General features: G+C 58.7%; 2 long non-coding RNA genes across 2 annotated transcripts; one reads left to right on the top strand and one right to left on the bottom strand.

Moving 5' to 3' along the window:
* Positions 1-653: 653 nt before the first annotated feature.
* Positions 654-7,880, bottom strand: LOC306648619. Its single transcript, XR_013760398.1, has 3 exons — positions 7,646-7,880; positions 1,996-5,807; positions 654-985 (listed from the first exon to the last, which is right to left on the bottom strand). It is a non-coding gene; the product is annotated as an uncharacterized lncRNA (long non-coding RNA).
* Positions 7,881-8,035: 155 nt separating this feature from the next.
* On the top strand, positions 8,036-16,512 carry LOC306653935. Its single transcript, XR_013761841.1, has 2 exons — positions 8,036-8,094; positions 14,264-16,512. It is a non-coding gene; the product is annotated as an uncharacterized lncRNA (long non-coding RNA).
* Positions 16,513-18,200: the final 1,688 nt, after the last annotated feature.

The raw sequence follows: 18,200 nt of genomic DNA, 5'->3' as shown, positions 1-18,200 counted from the left end.
CTTAGTGAGGGGGCTACGTGTCCTTGGGTGGTCACTCTGTCCCCTATTCTTAGGCTGGACAGGGTTTTCACCTGTTTTGTCTGCAAACCTGGCACTTCCAAGAAAGAGGAAGCTCCAGCCCACGCTGAGCTCTCGGCAAAGCTCCTGAGATCCTGGGGACACTGTCAAAACCTTTCTGACAAGAAGAGAAGCTGAATTGGGGCAAGGGGCTCTGGGCGGGGGACGTCAGGAGGGAGCACAGCCCAGCGGGGAGGGCTTGGGGAAAGGTGGAGTGGAGTGGAGGGCAGGGAGCAGGCTGCAGAGGCCCAGGGCGCTGGGGATGTGGGGAGCGGCGAGGAGGAGGAGGCTGAGGTTTGGACCAGGCCTGGGGCTTTCGGCCTGTCCAGGACACAGAGGTTTCTCAAAGGCCAGTGAGGGAGCCATTGGAGGCTTCATCGAGGGTGGGCTCCCAGCCTTGAGGGTAAGAAGGCCTGGCAGTGAGGGTCGGGCAAGGGCAAGGGGCTCTCCTAACAGTGGGGCCTGGCAGCCTTCGCCCGCCCCATCTCTGCTGCCTTAGCACTGGCTGCAGGGCAGTGGGGCCTGGACTTCAGCCCTCTTCCTGGCTTGGTACAGAAGGGACTGTGGGGAGGGGAAGAAGGCAGCAGCAGGGGGCCAGAGGAGGCGGGTGGGGACCCTGGGGTGTCAGGACCTCCTTTTCACTCAATGGCACACCTGCCCTCTGTCTCACACTGCTGTGTGGCCTTGGGCAAGTTACTTAATCTCTCTGTGCCTTCTTCCTTTCCTCGCCTGTGAAGTCGGGATGGCGACGCCTATCTAGAGGGTGTTTGTGAGATCCAGTGAGCTCATGTGTAAAGCACGTGGTTTCTGGTGAGAGCTGCAGTGTGGGCCACTGTTATTATAATTTTAATTATTATTATTATCACCTCCCTCCAAACGTCACAGCAGTGAACATAGTTTCCAGAACAACACAAGACCTGGGGTTTAACTTTTGAAACTATTCCATCCATTGCTCTTACTCTGACCTCAAGGGTCCCAGCACCTAATACCTGAGGCCCTTGCACCTGCTCCTGGTGCCCAGGACCCCAATCTGCCTGTCTGGGCCCCGCTCCTGCCCACATCAACCCGGTGCGGACCTGGACGGGCCTCCTGGAGAGGCTTCCTCCTGCTGCCCCCTGGTCTTTGTCCTGTCAGTTCACCTGGGACACACTGCCCTGAAACAGGCTGCTTTTGTCTCGGTGGCCACCGCCCTGCCGGCTCCACCCTCACAGGACAGCCCCCTGCTCCTTGCGGCTTAGGAAGAAAAAGGCTTTGTGTTTGATTTCAAGCCAAACGACAGTTCCAACAGGGCAGGGGCCGGCGGGCAGCTGGGAGGCCTCTGAAGTCTGGGAGCTGCGAGTGGCGTGGGTCGGGAGAGCTGAGGGACCGTGGCTTTCGATCGGAGTTCATCCCTTGGGTTTTGTGATAAGTAAGCGTTGCTTTCCCAGCTAAAAAATGTCCATAAAACATAGATGAGACTCGTGTGCAGGAGGACGTGGGCGCGGGCGAGGCCTGGGTGGGGTCCTCGGCGGCTCAGCCATGAATAACGACGAAGTGAAAGACGGAAGCGGCAAGACACGGGGGCCGTGGGGCTGCGTCTGTCTCCAGCCTGCCAGGTCTCAGTTCACCCTCCCAAGGCAGGCGTGGTGGTTCGTGTGGGTTCTGCACCCAGAGTCCCCTCGGCGCAGGCCCACGCCACGCCACCCTCCGTCACACAGAGGCAGGGCGCACCCGGCGGCTCACGCTCGCTTTTTCCCACCGAGCTTGTCTGCTCTTTGGGTGCCGGGGACTGAACCCAGGGCGCTCCGCCACCCAGCTAAAACCAGCCCTTTGTATTTTTTATTTTGAGACAGGGTCTCGCGACATGGCCCAGGCCGGTCTGGCACTTGTGGCCTTCCTGCTCAGCCTCCTGAGTCAGGGGTTGCAGGCGGGGCCTCCACCTGGTGCCCTACTGAACACGTCTGTGACCTTCCTGATTCATCCCCTGCACAGCCCGGGCGGCCGTCCCCGCGGTGCATGTCGGGCCCTCGCTGGCTTCCTTGGTTCCCGTAGGCATGGACCTCGAGGGTGTTTCCTGCTTTTTTTTATTTTTTGCAATTATAGAACAAGACTGTGGTGACTCTATGTAATATCTTTGTGCATCTGTATATCTGTTGGAGAAATTGCTGGAAGTCAGATATCATGGCAGGTTTGTGCATCCACGCTGTGCTCCGGATGGCTGGCCTGCGCCATAGAGGTTGCCTACCAAGGGCTGGCGTGCCGGCTTCCCCACCACTTGGGCGACACTGTGTATCAAGAGCTTTGGGGTTTTTGTTACTCTAGTAGAGGAAAGCAGGCGTGTCGGTGGTAAAACTGCAGTCAGTAAGAACTGCTTTTTTTAAACCAAGAGTGAAGCAGGGTCCTTGTGTTTGTTGAGTTAACACAGTGCCATTGACGCGTCTGGAAGCTCTGACTTTCTGTTTGCTGTATTTTGCTGTAGTTTCTCCCTTGTCCTCGACACCTGGGCCCATGGCACTTGCCCCTGGCGGCATGCACGCCCTTCTGAAGCAGTGTCATCCCATGTGTGGGACGCTCCCTCAGGGTCCCTCCTCGTGAGGGGCCTTCTGTGCAGAGTCTCTGCTGCTACTCTGCGTGCCTTCACCCTCCCCGCCTGTGACACACTCATTTCTCCTTCCTGTGCTCATGTTCTTTGGGGTGGAACATTTTTCAGGCATGAGGAAACCTGGGCCCAGGCCTGTCTGCTCCTGAAGACACGCAGGACTGGGCGGGAGTGGGGCTCAGCTGCCTGGTGTCCAACCCTCCCCTCGGGCAGACAGGTCAGCTGTGACCGTGGCTGGCACGGCCAGAGCAGCTGTCCATGTTCTGCCTGGCTGGGCCGTGGGACGCTCAGGAAGGGAGGGTGCTTGGAGCCTGCTCGGGGCCGGGATGACCCCTCAAAGCTCACAGCCACAGGCCCTCTCTCCTGCTGGAGGCCAGGGCCTGCTGGAGGCCCGGGGGGCGGGCTCCTTCAAGGAACGCTGGGAGCTGAGTCGGGGGATTGGGGCCCCCAGGCCAACCCTTCTTTGTGGGCTCAGCATGATGATGTGGGGCAGGGGCAGGAGGCGGAGCAGGCCAGGGGCTGAGGCACAGGTCGCCCCCGGGCATGTGGGGTCTCTCTGAGCCACTGTGTCCACATCAGGAAGACGAGAGGATCGCTGGCACCTGAGTCCCCTTTCCTGCCTCCCTTCCTCCAGCCACCACACTCTTCTCACCAACCATGCAACCGTCTGGCACATCCACCAAGCCGCCCACCAAGCCCGCCACCGGGCATGAAGCAGCCAGCCACAGGCCCTGCCGGAGCTGAAGTGGAGGTGTGTGTGAGAGAGGATCGTGCCCCTGCCCCAGAGGCCCTAGCCCCAGCGCCTGGGACCGTGACAGGTCACAGGGACAGGGCACATACGGCTGCTGGTGAAGTGTTTGCTAAGCAACTGTCAAGTGTGGAGATGGGCCCGGGCCCTCCAGTGTCCCAGTGTCACCACACAGGTCCTCACAGTACAGGAGGAAGCAGACACTCGGTACCTACCGTCAGGGTAGCTGGCACCAACATCCCCAGAGACCCAGCTCTGAGTTCAAGCCACGGCTGATGACAGACGGGCCTGCCAGGCCGCCCCTCTGCCGGGCACAGCAGCGGCAGGGAAACTTCCTAATACAGTCACGAGCGGCGGACTAGTTAAAAGCAACCCTCTGGCCCTGTGACCACTAGGTGATGTCTTCGCTGTGGTTTTGGTACTTACAGGCTCTTTGGGGTGGGCCTATGGGAAGGTCATGCTGGGTGGGCAGGTACTGATTTTCAAAATGGAGTGACTTTGGCCTTCAGACCTGAGTCCGGCCTTCTGTCTTATAATGATAAGGGACGTGGTTCCTTGTGGCTGCTTCCAGCTGAACTGGGAGAGGCAGAGAAGGCTTTAGGCCGGAACTTCAGGGGGGGCTGGACTGGCTCATGAAGCGCTGGCTCACAGTCTGATTAGTAACCGCCTTTACTCAATCTTGTAAAAAAAATTTCAGGCAATTGACCAGACAAGGCCCTAACTAGAGCAGTGTGTAAGGAGAGGGCCCATCGACGGGAGCAGCAAGGGGAGAGTCTGGCCCAGAAGGTTCCCGGGGGCGTTTCCCCATGTCCTCCTGGAGTGCGGCTATCTTTCCTTGGACTAGTGCAGACTTGCTGGCGCCGAGACAGTGTCCTCTCCTCAGAAGACAGGTGGCTCCCTTCTCTGCGTCAGTAGCCCGTGGCTCTCCTACTTTGGGGAACTGCATTGCTGAGGAGGCGCCTTGGATTCGAAGAGACTGGGGAATCTGCCACGCACTCCAAGTCCTCATTCAGGCCTTGGGAGAGTTCACCGTAGAGACGGTGGCCGTGCCTATCCCTGCTGCCCGCTCTGCCAATACGCCCGACCAAGGAGCACTGGGGCAATGGTCGCTTTTTTGTCTGGGACATTGAAGTGGAGTCCAGAGGGGAGGACGGAGCCAATTCGACCTCCCCCTCAGAAGTTGTGAGGAGGACAGGGAGGCAGAAGGTGGGACGAGGGGTGTCAGGCAGTGAAGAATGGAGCTTGCCCAGAGGAAGAAGGTGCCGGGTTGGCTCTGGAGCGGCAGGGTGACGCTGCAGGCTGTGTGGCATGGGGAACCGTTAGGTAGCACCGCGGGTTAGGGACAGGGTGGGGGGTGCAGCAAAGCAGTGTGTGGAGTGGAGAGGTCCCGAGGAGGTACGGGAGGAAGGGGCGAGGAGAGGTTGGACTGGCCGTCCGTGGAGGGATGGGCTTTGCCACCAAGGAGCCGTGGGCAGGAGCCACGCAGGCCACAAGTACAGGGTGGCTTCAAATTGCGGAGGAGTGGCAAGGTTGTGCCGGGAGACGTGAGCAGAGGGTCTGGGTGTGGGCGTGCCAGTGTCTGTGACGGTTTAGCTGCGGTGTGGATGGGCTTGTCACCCGGCTGGACGCAGGCCTTAGCAAGTTTGATTATTCCTGCTGGATCTCCACCCCGCCCACCTCTCCGGACCCCAGCCTTAACGGTGGAGGCCCAAAGCGGGTTCCGAGGGTCAGGGGTGGTATACTGCACAGGGGTGCACTACTCTTACAGTTGGGAGGGGGACGGAGTTTGGGCAAGTGACTCCCTGGGGTGGCTGTGTGAACGTGTTGGAAGCACGTGCTCTTGCGTTGGAGCTTATTCTCTCCCCGTCGAGGGAGGCGCACCCTGTGGGGGAATCCGTGGCACGGTGATCGTGCAGGCCTCAGGCTGGAGAAGGGCAGGCGCCCTGGGAGCACCACAGGCAGAGGTAAGGAGAGCCCATGTGCCCCGGCTTCTGGGGACCTGGAATTGCCCACAGCCAGACACTTTGGAGTGCCGGGGACAGAAAAAGAGAACAGAAGTAAGGAAGAGAAACGAGAGATCTCTCTAGAGAGAAGTCAGTGGGGTGCCTGGCCAGTAGAGGGATGGGGTCCATGCCTGACGTCGGGGTGGGACTGCAGAGGAGATGTCCTCGTACTGCAGGAGAAGACTGGGTGACAGGGAGAGAAGAGAGAGCCGTAGCGAGTGCCCGGCCGAGGAAATGTCTCGAAATCCCTGGGGAGGACTGTCCAGGTGAGCTGTTGGGAGTGATGAGCATCCAGGTCATTCGCGTAGGGGCAGATTCCTTGTGAGTCGGAATGTGCAGGATGGAGAAGAAGGCATCTCGCCATCTGTTATGGTGGCTTTTAGCCCTCCGCTGGGTCCGGGAGGTTGGGTATGAGGCTGACCTGGGAAAGAGGAGGGGTCCTTCAGGGACATGCAGATGGCGCATGGTGAGATGCAGTAGCCGGATGGGTCAGATCCCGAACTTGGCGGGGGGTGGGGGGCACGTGTGGAGGCAGAGGGTGAAGGAGGCGGGTCACTCGGGTCAGAGGAAGGAGCAAGGTGGCGTGTGTGCAGGGAACACGGGGCTGGCGGGAAGAGGCGGGAGCGAGGTGGGTGGCTGCCTGGGCTGTTCATGTCGGGGCCTGCGGAAGGAAACCAGGGGAGGGAGGCTGGACATTCTGAGCGGAGGCCTCTCGCGTTAAGGGTGTGGGGTGGCGAGGAAGGGGCAGAAGGAGACCCCTCGATGCTGCAGTGGAGGCCTGTTACGCGTGGCCGACCTCAGCATGGCGCTGAGGAGCCTCTGAGGGACGGGAGAGAACCTGGACTGGACCGTCACCTGCAGGTGCCCGGTGGCCCCAGTCCTTCTCTCCTCGGGAAGAAGGCGGAAGAGAGACTGGTGCGGATACCCTGCTGCGTCAGGGGAGGGCTGGGAAAGGGACTGGCACTCCTCAGTATGGAATCGGGATCAGCACGGTGGGAATCGGGATCAGCACATGGGGACCTAGACGTTTCTGAGTCGGGGAAGGTTGTGGATGAGCTGGCACGTGAAGGGCATGGTGCCCTCGGCTCCAACTGCCTCCCGCAGTGGCAGGAGGGCTGCTGGGGCCACGCGTGGGGCCCAGGAGAGCGGGAGTGAGGAGGAGGAGGAGGCGGGAGTGGGGACGTGGATGAGGTCGAGGGAAGGAGGGGCGAGGGCCGGGAACCACGGGGAGGATGGCCCCTGATGAGGGACGTGTGTCCCCGTGAGGGGACGAAGCTGTGGCTGGGCAAGCAGACGAAGGGGCCTGGGTGGAGGTCGAGGGAGTGCAGAGTGACCGTGGTCAGCAGAGGTCAAGTCTAGGACTGGGAGGCGAGAGGTCAAGGGAGAGCAGCGAGGGGGACCTGCGCAGGGGAGCAGGGTTGGCGCAGGGGGCGGGCGAGGAGGAGAGGAGTCTCTGCCCACGTCCCGCCGCGGTGACAGAAGCTGGGTGGTGGGGTTCAAAGTCCCATTCTCCAGCCAGGTGCAGGCGTTAGCCAACTTACACTGGGGCAAGCTCTGAGCTCTGGAGTCAAATGGAGAGGCCCAAGGGGTCTGAGGAGACAGCCAAGGGCGTGGGGCTCGCTGAGTTTGAGATCGGCCGAGCCCATGGCTAAGAGTCCTCGGGAGCCTGGAGCAGGGACACAGGAGAGGAGGGGCGTCCCCGCAACCTCTCTGGTTTCCCACGTAAGAGCAGACCGTCAGTGAGGGTCGTCACCGTCCCCGACAGGCCCGCAGCCAAAACCAAGGGGGATCCTGACCCAGTACTGGGATCTTCATAGACAGAGAGCGAGAGGGCGCGCGCACTCAGGGCCACCATAGGAGAGCTCCGAGGACTCACCACCAGGAGAGGGAAGGCTGTCAAGAGCCGGGTTCCGTGGTGGGCAAGGGGGTCGCAATGGCAAGAGGCAGAAACACCCTAAGGTGGCTACGGGCCAGGGAGGAGGGGGCACAGTCAAGGCGGCTTGGATCCCCGCGAGGGGAGATCCAGCAGGCAATGACCATGGAGCCCCTCCCGGGTTTCGGCACCAGAACGTTAGGGTGACCGGTGCAAATATCCAGGAGAGACACAGCTCCGAGTTCCAGCAAAGGTTGACTGACAGTCTTTAGGCTGCCCCTCTGCGAGGGGCAGCCTAAAGGAAAAGCTTCCTAACTATGCAGTCACGTACAGCGGAGTAGCTAAAAAGTAACCCTCTGGCCTGGGACACAGGACAGCAGACTTACCTCTGCTACCTCTGAAGATGGGAAGGAGCCATGCGCTGAGGGTCTAAAGAAGCTGGAAAATGCAAGAGATGGATCTGCCCAGAGTCCAGAATGGAGCCAGCCTGCCCACGCCTGGATTTCAGCCTAGCGACACCCCTGTTTGACTTCTGATCTCCAGGAGTGTGAGATTATAAGTCTGCGTTATTTTCAGCTACACAGTTGGTGGCAGTTTGTTGTGACAGCAACAGGAACCAAAGACACAAGCAGACAAGTACAGACCACGCCAGTCACCTGATAAGAAGGGCTGGGGGGATAAAGCCAGCCGGAGCAGAGGGAATGCTGGGGGTGGTCTGAAATTCTAACGGGTGAACAGGCTGGGAGGTCTTCACTAGGAAGATGACAATTAAACAGAGGCCTAAGAGAGGTGAGGGTCTAAGCCACATGCTTCATGATGGAAGCCAAGCCAGGTGGTAAGTGCAAAGGCCCTGAGGTGGGAGTGTCTGGTGTATTCAGTCCGTGGCAGGGCAGCCCCGCACAGCTGGGCAGAGTGAGTGGGGACAGGAGGTGGCCAGGGAGGTGCTGGGGGCTTCAGGTGGCGAAATGGGCCTGGCAACAGGAGTTGATCAACGAATGCATTTCAAGGTCCTAAGAGTCGCTCTGGGCCAGAGGGCCCAGCAGGGCATCAGACTGTTTCTCCAGAAGCAGGACTTTAAATTCCCTCTGCCCAGGCCTGCTAAAGTGGTTTCCAAGCCCCTGGTGCAGGGAGTGTCCCTCCCCCGCCCTCCCCTCCTAGGCCAGCAGGATGTCAGAGCCTGGTACTGCCTGCTCCGGGCAGGGCAGGGAGGCCTCCGTGCTCCGGGAGGGACGCCCTGCCCCCCACACCTGGAGCTGCCAGGCCTGGAGAAGGCTGTGCTGCCTCCTGGGGTTTGAGCCCAGGCAGTAGCTAGAGGAAGGCCACCCTTTCCCTTCCCATTTCGGGGCTTTGTCTACCGGGAGTGGTGGCTCCCGCTCTCCGGGCCTTAGTCTCCCCATCCGGGCCACCAGAGGTCAGCCTAATCGGGGGTCTCAAGCAGCCTGCAGCCACATCCTGCCCACAGATGCGCTTGAACGTTTTAAAATTAGTTACCAACACTTAAGGATTGAGAAACTTCTTGTAAAACTCAAGATCTCTGGTTTCGCTTGAGAAATCCGAATTGGCAGTGTGAGTGACCAGGGCTGAGTGGCCAGTGGCTGCCACGGTCCCCACCCAGCGTTCGCGATGGTTTCTGGTCCCGCCTGTTCTGGGGGCTGGTCTGCAGCCCTGGTCTCCAGAGACCCGCCCATGGCTGCTTTCATTCCTTCGCAGGACTGAATGTCATGCTTCGTACCTGGAGGACTAAGTGACACTGAGCTTGGTGGCGCCCGGAAAAGAGGTGGCCGGGGAGACTTGGAGAGGGCGTGACTTCTAGGCACACAGGAGGGGTGGGGGCCGCACCTGAGCCTCCGCGATCGCTGACAGGGGTCTGTGGCCCCAGCACCTCCCTGTGCAGCCATAGCCTTCCCGACACAAGGCCCGGGTCACCCAGGAGCCAGGCAGTCTGCTCTCTACGGGGCTGGCTAGACCTGCGCAGAGGGGACAGAGCCACCGGGAGGAGTGACACGTGAGGCCTGGGCCAGTGTGGCTCCTTCCTCCTCCTGAGAACCCTGTGGTCACTTGGGTGAAGGACAGAGGGTGGGGGTCCCACTCCTGGTGGCTGATTTCCCACTAAACGGGTGGTGACATGTGGCTCTGGAGCCAGATGGCCTCCAGGGTGCCTGCAGCTCACCCTCCATGTGACCTTGGATTAAGGAGCCTGATCTCTGGGACCTCAATTGCCAAATCTGTAAAACAGGGACATTGTGAGTGTCCACTACACAGGGGTGTGGGCGGCAGGGTGGGGTGGGTCACGAATCCTAGTGAGCAAGTCACCGGGACGGAGCTGTGGTCAGTGGGCTTGGGACTGCAGCGGCCTCCGCTGGGGAAGTGGAAGAGGCTGCAGCCCACCCAGGCCCTGGAGGACGGGGCAGCAGGGACGGATGGGAGCCTGGGGCGCCTGCATCAGCCAGCGAGGTGTGTGCTGCGTGGCGGGGTCCTGGCACCTCTGCCGACTGCAGGAACTGCCCACCGCGGCAAGGGGCCCGAGTCCACCCTGGGGCACACAGGAGGCTTCGATGGGTGCGTGGCCTCTGTCCCCTGGTGTGCCCAGCCCACCAGTGGGTACAGGCTGGGGCAGTGTTGGAGGAGGATGGAGGAGGGAGACGGTGCCTGAGGCCCTGGAACCCAGTGTCCCCTGGCAGAGGAGCCAGGTTCTTGGCTCATCCCCTGGAAACCGCCGCATTTCCCGACAGACCACAGGCTGGCTGCCCCCGCTCTCCGAGGGCCTGACGGGACACACAGGCTGGCCCTCCAGCTCATGCCCCTCCATCCCCCTCAGAAATGTCTGCACCTCAACCCCTTCCAGGGCTCCAGGCCCCAACCCCAGCCCCAGGGCCTGGCTTCAGTCCCAGAGGGAATCGGGTGGTGGGTTTTCACTTTCTCCACCAGCAGGGCTGTGGCTTGGCAGAGGCCCTCACTGAGGCCCCAGCCCGCCCCGCCCCGCCACCCCTGGAGCTGCCCCAGGCCCTGGGTCTCCCAGGAGAGCGGTCCTGCCGGCCGGGGACAGGGCGAAGCAGGAATGCGGGAGGGTGGGGCTGGCAGTGTCCTGTCTGGTCCCCGCTGTCCCTCACCCACAGAGTGCTGGCAGGGAGTAGGCCTTCGCTCAATGTGCTGGATGGACAGATGGCGGGCGGGAGGGAGGGAGCAGCATGTCTGTGGATGGAGGGGTTGGCGGAGGGGGCGGTGGCTGCTGGATGGAGGATGAGTGACAACAGAGGAGTGTGTGGGTGGGTGGGAGGCAAGTGGAGGTGGGTGGACAGTGGAGGGGTGGCGAGGGCTTCATCCTAAAAAGCTGATCTTGGAGAAAAACCACTGGGTCATCGTGACCCTGACTTCAGGGTCACCTGGGCCAGCTCCACTCCCTTCCCTGTGTCCCTCAGGTCAGAACTGCAGTGGAGAGGCGCGTCCCCAGCGCAGGATAGGAGGGCAGGCACAGCGGGCAGATGGATCCAGGCCCGCTGGGTGCGGCCTGTGGGGCGGCGGAGGCGATCAGCCATGGCGGCCTCTGGCTCCCCAGCCCGCGCCAGGCTGCCCGGGCTCAGACCCCACTCGCTGCTCCTGGGGAGCTCCCCGCCAAGCCCTTGGCCTCTGCCTCTGCCTGCCCCTGGGCCGGGGTGCTGAGGACACCGATCAGGGAAAGCCCGGGAGGGCTCAAGCCGCCAAGCGCGGCCACAGTTCCTCGAGGTGCCACTGTTCACCTGCTTCCCACAAACGAGCCCCGCGACTCTGGACTGTGAGGCGTGGACTGTTTCCCCATTTTACGGACAAGGCCGGGAGGGCCTCGGAGGCTCAGCGGAAGGAAAGCCCCCCAGGTCAGGTGCCTCAGCAGGCGGGGGAGGCCTGGCCACCGCAGGCCCGTTGCGTCCTCTCTTGGAGCTTTGGAGTCGCTTCTGGGTCCCAGGGGACCAGGAAGGGAAGGCGGGCCTCCGTCGGAACCGGTCTGTCTCCAACGCCTCCTGACACCTGCCAGTCGCCTTTCTAAGGAGGAGGGCAGCCGGGCTCAGAATCTCCATCTGCAATAGTATCTGGCGAGGATGTGATGAGGTCACCTTTGGAATTTATGTGCACAGTTTCCCTGCTGTTTATAGCAAGTAAGTGCCGGGCGCCGTGGCGCATGCCTGGAATCCCAGCTGCTTGGGAGGCTGGAGCAGGAGGATCACAAGTTCAAGGCCGCCGAGCCACTCAGCAAGACCCTGTCTCTAAGTAAAATTTTTAAAGGGCTGGTGATGTGGATCACGGGCTAAGTGCCCTGGGTTCTTTTCCTGGTACCCAAAACAAACAGTATTCCTTTAAGTAAGTTTCTTTAAATTAAAATATGCGGTTTAAAGAAAAATGGCAAGAGAATGGCTGTGATCACAGCGGTCCCCAGTCCAGCGATAGGTCGCTTTCCCCTCAGCTCCGCTGAGTTGGGCCCTTACCTCTTGTCACAAAAACAAGGCCACCTCAGAGAGCTTTCCGGTGCAGACATTCCCTGAATCCTCGCTGGCACAAACCCTGCCGGTGGAGCCGCCCTGTCCGGGAGAGCAGGCAGAGCCCAGCAGAGACCAGGTGGCAGGAACAGCAAGAGCGGAGGTCCAGAGGCAGCGTGGGGCATGTCAGGCTCTCCTCTGACGGTGACCTCAAGGTGAGCGCGGCCCTGCGCAGACCTAGTGTTCCCACCAAGACCCAGGCGGTTGGATATTAGAGATTGCTTTAAAATCACCAGAGACAGTTTTATCCTATGAGGGCGAGGGCACTGCCCTGCTGTTTCTCTTTTCTCATCTCTCTCCAGCATCTCCCAACACTTCGTAGGCAGGTGGCAGGACCAAGAAGGCGAAGAAATCGCGCGCCCGGGAGCGTGCGTACAGGGGAGCATGCGCACACGGGGAGCATGGGCTCGCTCCGCCCCCCCCCCCCCCACACTGAGAGCGCATGCGCACACCAGGAGCAGGTGCCCCCACCCCCAGCCGCTAGCATGCGCACACGGGAAGCATGTGCTCGCCCAGTACTGAGAGCGCATGCGCACTCCGCTGTCCTTCGCAATCTAAGGAATGACCTATGATTTTTCACCCCCTTTTAAGGAACGCCATTTCCTGCAGAAAGCACGCACAAGGCTCCTCGCTGTCCTCCCACAAAGATTTGCAGGCTCTGGGGTCATCCTGGCCTGGGGGTGAACTGTGACAGGAAATGGCCCTGGGCAGTGACATGGTCCGGCAGCCCCGGGGCCCTCCTTGCTGGGCCCGGGAGGAGCGCCCTGGAGGGAGCCGGTCGGGTCTGATGGAGAGCGGAGCCCACCCCGACCCACCTGTGAGGATCTGGCCCTCCATCGCAACCCCCCCAGGCTGCCCGCATCATAAATCCACCTTCTCCAGGGCTCCTGGGGCCTCCTCCAGCCAACATCTGTGTAAACAAAGTGTTCTGGGCCCCAGAAAAATATGACTTCTCCGGTCAAGATTTTTGACTTGATTGTTCCCTCAGCTCCAACTCCCTTGTTCAAAGATGAAGACGGGGCCAAAGAAACATGTAATTTTCTGAATGTCTTAGAAAACAAAACCACATTGTAGATTCCAGACCTCCCTGAGGACCTGACTGTGGTGGCAGAGGGTCCCGCTCTCAAGGCCGCGATGCCAACCCAGGGGGAGGGACAGTTATTCCCAGAGTCTCACTGCTTCCTTAGGATCTTTGACACTTGGCCCTTGGCCTTTCCCGGGGTTCTGTCCCCCAGATTTCTTGTACCTATTGCTAATCCTCCATCTGCAGACAGGAAGGAGTTAGCAGCATAAATATTTAGCCTGAAGTTCCTGGAGGGTCTGGGAGGCTCCTGGCAGTGGCGTCCAGGCCCAGCTGACTTGGAAGCTTCTCCTGGCAGCGCCATCTTGATCCCTCCTGCCTGTGCCTAGGGCCACAGGTGAATCTGGTTCCCCCATAATCTCCATCGCCACTCCCAAGCCACCCCAATAAGCACACAGTCTGAGTCAATGCAGGGGTCTCCAGGCCACTCCCACAGGACCCTGGTGCCACTGCCTAGATGCCCCTTCTTCACAGTGGAGGTCAACATCGGGGCTCTGGGTCAGGCCTGGGGCTGGAGCTCTCCTGGCCGGATGACCGTGGCCTAGGAGGCATGGCCCCCCGGCCCTCCGGTGCCTCCCCTGAACAGTGTGGACAAAGCTGGGCTCTTAACTAGGGGCGACCTTGCCCCCAGGAAGCTCGTGGCCGTGTCTGGACATGCCTCAGCTTGTTTCCACTGGGAGGGGGCTTGCTGTTGGCCCCAGCGGGAGGGGTCCAGCCGACAGTCACCACTGGCCCCGACGGGGACTTGGCCAGGGCAATTCAACAGTGTTGAGGTTGAGGCACCCAGAGTGCAGGATGCCCCTGGAGGGCAGCTGACCCAGCCTGGCACCAGCCAAGCACAGATCTGGGACAGCAGATCCCGACTCTGCCCGCCGCCTGCCCTGACCAGGGCCAGGGAGCATCTTCGGCCGTGTGGCCACGGAGGGCGCCACCTGGCTTTGCATAGAGCCTGACCCATCCGTGGGTCACATAGAGTGACCCGTGGCTTTGCATAGAGCCATTTCCATGTCCCAGCCACAGGCCTCCACCCTGGAATCCTGCACTGGTCTCCCCACTGGCCTCCCTGCCTCCATGCTGGCTCTCCTCCTTCCTTCCTCCCTCCTGCTGCCAAGGGATTTCGCTGAGAACCAGCGTGTTCTGCGGGAGGAAGGTCTTCCGAGCTATGCTCAGTGCTTCGTGTACATTATCTTTCCTAATCCTTAGAGTAACCCCAGGAGGCAAATGCTAAGATTGTCTCCATTTTAGAGGAGGGGAAAATGAGGCTCAGAGAAGTGCGGTAAGTGGCCTCGAGTCACACAGCCGTGGCAGAGCTGGGGCTTGAAACCAGGTTTGTCTGAGACCAGATGGTCTCTGCACTCACTAAAAGGCTTCCGAATCCCCTGGGCACTGACCGTCTTCCCCCGTCCCCACTGTAGGCGTTCTGACACTGCTGGTCATAAACCACACTCAGATCCCGTTGTTCATCTGCCTCAAATCACCAATGGCTCCTTTCCCCTCAGAATGAGTCCAAGGTCCTGGGCGCACAGACCCTTTCTCCTCGTCCGGCTTTGGCATGTCTGGTCTCCCTCACCCTGGGCCTAGCATGCCTGGTACCCGCCCCAACGCCTGTACTGCCGGCCTGGGAGCGAGGACTCCTGGGTGGTAGCCTCTTCAGACGGGGTCTGTCTGCACAAACTTGGACACGGCCTTCACTCTCAGGGCCTCAGTTTCTCCACCGAGGATGGGACTGGACGCCTGTGAACAGGCAGGAGGAGCAGGCACCAGCTGCCGCGGCAGGGGGTCTGGGCCGCCCACGTGCTTGCAGGTCAGCACCCTGTGTTCCTGGGAGGTGCTGAGCGCTAACTCATCCTGCTGAGAAGTTCCAGGGAATCCAGCCCTGGCGCCCGGGCTGCAGTTGCTCCGGCCAAATCCATGTTTCCCCACCTTATCTCTAACCGGCTCACTCATAATATTTAGACACTTGGCCTCAAGTTGAGTGACTCACAGAGAGAGCAGCTGCGACTGAATCCTGACCCCTGGCCTCGACACCCCCACGCCCTTCCAGACGGAGGAACGACTTTCTGTACCAGAAGCTCCAGGGAGGCAGAAGGAAACTGAGGACCCGGGAGGAGAAAGAACTTGTGCAACACCGCATGGCCACACAGCGGTACGCACGCACTCAACGTTTACTGAACACCTACTCTGTGCAAGTACCTTCGGCAGGCGCTCCCAAGGCCAACGAAGAGACAGGACAAAGAAAGGATCTGTGGCCATGGACTTTATCCCAGCCAAGACTCTTGAGCGTAGTAAAGGCCACCACTTACAAAGCTCTTGCATGTGTTGAAACCCTCCCAAGCGCCCTTGTGATTTATTTAATCTTCATAACAACCCAATGAGGTGGCTACTGTTGTTTTACAAATAAGGAAACCGAGTCTCAGTGAGTTAAGACACTTGCCTAAGGTCACACAGCTGCACAGTGGGCCTCTAACATATTGGTCCTAATTCTGTGGCCTGTGAAGGTCTCCTTACATAGTCAAGTCTGGAGATTTGATCGAATGAAGGATTTTGAAATGAGATTCTCCTGGGTTGCCCAGCTGGACTTTAAATGGCATCAGATGTATGGTAAGGGGAAGACGAGAAGGAGCAGAGAGACACACCGAAGAGGAGGCGGCAAGGCAGAGGCCAAGGCAGGGACCATAGTGACTCGGCTCTCAGCAAAGGAATGCTGGTCACCTCCAGGAGCTGGAAGGGGCAAGGAGTAATTCTCCCCTGGAGCCTTCTGAGAGAGTGTGACCTGTTGGCATCTGGATTTTGGCCTATTCAAACTGATAGCAACATGGAATGCTTGCTTTTTGGTGTGTGTGTGTGTGTGTGAGAGAGAGAGAGAGAGAGAGAGAGAGAGAGAGAGAGAGCATGCTTTGTTTCACTGGCCGGGGAGGTAGGTTTGAAGGCAGGAGCTGGAGCAACCACCTTGTACCTGGAGGTCAAGCCTGCATGTTGGACAGAGCTAAGTTGCCTTACCAACTCTGCATTAGTGCTCTCTAGATTGTAACACTAGAAACAAAACAAACGTCTATGTTATTTAAAAAAAAAAAAAAAAAAAAAAAGGTGGAAAGACCAAAAAAAGAAAAGACCTCGTAATTTGAGTGCCTCCCAGAAATGCCTGTGACTTCATAGGCTGCCTCCCACTTTGTGGACAGTGAAATGAGCAGCATCTGTTTTGACATTTTTTTCTATTAGTTGCACATGAATATCCCTCACAGTCATTGTCCTTGGAGCCAACGCCAGGAAAACATTTATGCCTCCAAACAGACTGACATATATCTGTATATCCTCTTTTCCATTTTCTTTTTCTTCTTTTCTTTTCTTTCTTTCTTTTCTTCATCTAAATAGGCTGATACAACCAACACATTTCCCTTTTCACCTTAGCTGCCAGGAGGCTGAAGTTGTTATTCAAACATAATGATTGGTTCATCTCAGGCACATGGTAACATTGGTGTTTATGCTCCATTGACTTGAGATTGACCACTTAATATTTTTAGTTGTTCTGAGATACTTTGTAGAACAGACAAAAGATCTAAATTCATTTCTGTCATCTGCACCAACTGAGGAAACTCTTGTGCTTGTTTCCCTGTTTGCAAAATGGGGATGATAATCATACAGCAATAAATTCTTGAGATTTCTCGTTCCCTCTTGTCACCTCTTGTTTCAGTCCTGCTATCTGCCAGCTATTGCTGCTGAAATTTGTAATAATTTCCCCAAAACTCGATGATTTAAAATTGTATGAATTTATTATTGCTCACAAGTCAGTGGATCTGCTGGGCAGCACTGATCCCTGCTGGTCTCATGCAGCATGGCCAGCGGTGGTCAGGTAAGCAGGTCTGCTGACGTTGATGGCTCATTCACGTATCCGGAGGTCAGACGGCTGCCAACTGGTCTGGGGTGGCTTTTGCCGGAGGATGGGGCCCTCTTTCATGTAGTTTACCCGTCTGAAGCAAATTAGTGCGGGTTGTTTCTCATGGAAGCTATCCAGAGTCCTCAGAGAAGGAGGAGAGACTGCAAGGACTGTTGAGGACCAGGCTAGGGACAGGCACAGCCCCACTTCCCTTGTATTCACTCACCAGAGCAAGTCTCTCGCATGTGAGGTTCAGAGCATGTGAAAATGCACTCAGATCCCAAAGGGTCTGGGTGCAGGGACAGCGCTGGTGGGGCTCAGCGCACCAGCATGAGCCTGGCCGCCACCTCCAGCTCCCGACATGGGCAGGAGACCTGGCCTGGTCAACAGGAGCCTCTCATGGCCACAGGAATTAGTAGAGGGATTTGCATTTGACCTCAAGAAGACCAACCTGAGCAGCCCTGGGCTTCCATTAAGACCAGGGATAAAGAGGGTTGTCCTGCTGAGCTGGAGAGCATAGGGCAGCTAAGGGCATCTGGACACAACTCGGGAGAGGCAGCACTGCTGAGAGCTGGAGAGAAATGACCCCTGGGTCCAGCCACACCTGAAGCTGTTTTCACTCCAGTTCCCGGAAGCCGAGAACCACCACCACCCCCCCACCCCCCCCACCCCCCCGCCGCATAAGCCAATAAATCACTATTTTTTTTTTGATTAAAAAATCTGGTAGTTTTTCTTGTAGGGACCAAGTGACATGGGTCAACTGGAGCACAGAATCCGAATGCTGTCCCATTTTCAGGATTGGGAACACAGTGAACAGGAGCAGAGATGGCGAGGCTTGGAGTCCCCCATCCTGGAGCTGCCCGGGGCCTCCATGGCTCCCAAGCGCCACAGCACGGGTTAAGCGCTTCGGGACGCTTCCTGCCGTCAGGGTAGCTGACACACATCCACCAGACACAGCTGAGTTCAAGACCGAGTCTGCCAGGCAGCCCCTCTGCGAGGCGCAGCGGCCTGCAGGGAAAACCTACTAACTGTACCATCACGTGCAGCGGGGTGGTTGGAAAATGACCCATGTGTCCTGTGAGTGTCAGCTGACGTCTGGTCATGGTCTCGGTAGTTAGGGACTCTGGGGGCAGGCCTAAGGGGAAGGTCGCATCTGGGCGGGCTGACTTTCAAAACGGAGCACCCAGGGCGTTGCGAGGTTCCAAGTTCTCCTGCACCTCTGCGCTGGCTGAAGAGGGAGTTCACTGAAGGACGCTTCCTGACTGCTGCCTCTCCCCTTGGGGCTGTTTCCTGGTGACCACGATGGGGTCCAGGCAGATGCCATCTGGGAGAGGGGCAGAGGATGGAGGGAAACTGAATAGCTGAGCTTGTCCCTAAAACACCAAAAGCCTGTTTTATGGGAATAGCTTAAATTATTGGTCTGGCTTCAGATTTTGTGTTTCTTCCCATGGGCTCAGGGGCTCAAGACCAAGATGAGA

The sequence above is a fragment of the Sciurus vulgaris genome (assembly GCF_902686455.1).
Source record: "Sciurus vulgaris genome assembly, chromosome: 2".
In the NCBI taxonomy this organism is placed as follows: domain Eukaryota; kingdom Metazoa; phylum Chordata; class Mammalia; order Rodentia; family Sciuridae; genus Sciurus; species Sciurus vulgaris.
Note: the sequence above shows the minus strand (reverse complement) of the source record. Positions and strands in the feature narration are given on the sequence as shown.